The sequence below is a fragment of the Morone saxatilis genome, unplaced genomic scaffold, assembly GCF_004916995.1.
Source record: "Morone saxatilis isolate NCDOM2014 unplaced genomic scaffold, NCSU_SB_2.0 Contig10, whole genome shotgun sequence".
Classification (NCBI taxonomy): domain Eukaryota; kingdom Metazoa; phylum Chordata; class Actinopteri; family Moronidae; genus Morone; species Morone saxatilis.
In genome coordinates this window covers 1,419,708-1,420,800 of record NW_023339652.1, presented here as the reverse complement: position 1 = coordinate 1,420,800, position 1,093 = coordinate 1,419,708, and the positions used below count along the sequence as shown (strand labels likewise).

Below are 1,093 nucleotides of genomic sequence, written 5' to 3'. Positions count from 1 at the left end.
TCAAACCTGAGGATCCTGATCAAATAGGAAAATAAAGATGCATTTCTTCAACTCTCCTTAAAGGAAGGAAACATTTAGTTTCCTCACGTCAAGAGAAAAATCACTATAATTTAATCTAACTATTGTATTTCTTTAATGAGCTTTAATCTATTTCTTTCTAATTATTATTATTCACTATTATCAGTGACCTCTTTTCTGTTTCTTCCTTCCTGCCTCCTCGTTTCTCTTTCTCCTCTGCAGTCTTTTTCAACCTATTTGTCTTTGTGTCATCTCACACACACACACACGCTCGCTCGCAGCCTTGACTGAGTCTCTCATCTGGTGCCTCGTTGCCGTGGTGACGCTGTGCTTTGCGGCAGCATCACGTGCCGAACGGAGACGAGTCATTGGTATTCAGGAGACGACGCCCTCAAATACCACAGAGATAGATAGATAGATAGATAAATAGTCTTTATTTCTAAATGTAGGATATTAGATTTGTTAGTGAATATTAGATTAAATCCTGATTAATTGATGAATCGTTTAGTCGAACAGTAATTGCAGTAAATTGTGAAAATGTCCGTTTTAAGTCCAACGTCTTCAAATGTTCACTTGTCTTTCCTGATCAATTGTCTTAGAGGGACTGTGATAATCAATCAACTGATGGTTTCAATGATTAGTCCCCTGTGTGCTGTCTGAGCTGTGGAGCCATCAGAGTGAGATCCAGAACATACATCATTATTTAAGTGCTTATAAAGTTTGATTTTACTGGTTTATATAATGTTGGTTTTCAATTATGTTTGTCAGTTTAAACCTCCTCAGTCTGACTCTGTGTGTGTGTGTGGTCGGACTGACTCAGTATCAGTGGGAGGACGACAACATGAATGAAGAGTCAGAATAAGATTTTCCTCCAGCAGCCAATAATAACGAAAACAAAGGTTTTCTATACTGCCTCCTTATAAGTAAGTTCCTGTGTTCTACAGGAAGCTCAGAGGTTCATACATACATGTACATGTCGGACTTTTATTTTGATAGAAAAACTTCCACAAATGGAGCTGGTTCAGACTTTTTTGAAGGCATAAAATTTGATTCTCAGCCTTCCATCATTCCCAGT

At 38.0% G+C, this 1,093-nt stretch overlaps 1 protein-coding gene across 1 annotated transcript in view; it reads right to left on the bottom strand.

Annotated features, from left to right (window-relative positions):
- LOC118342056 (UPF0606 protein KIAA1549-like) overlaps positions 1–1,093 on the bottom strand; it is a 12,542-nt gene that overhangs the window by 10,062 nt on the left and 1,387 nt on the right.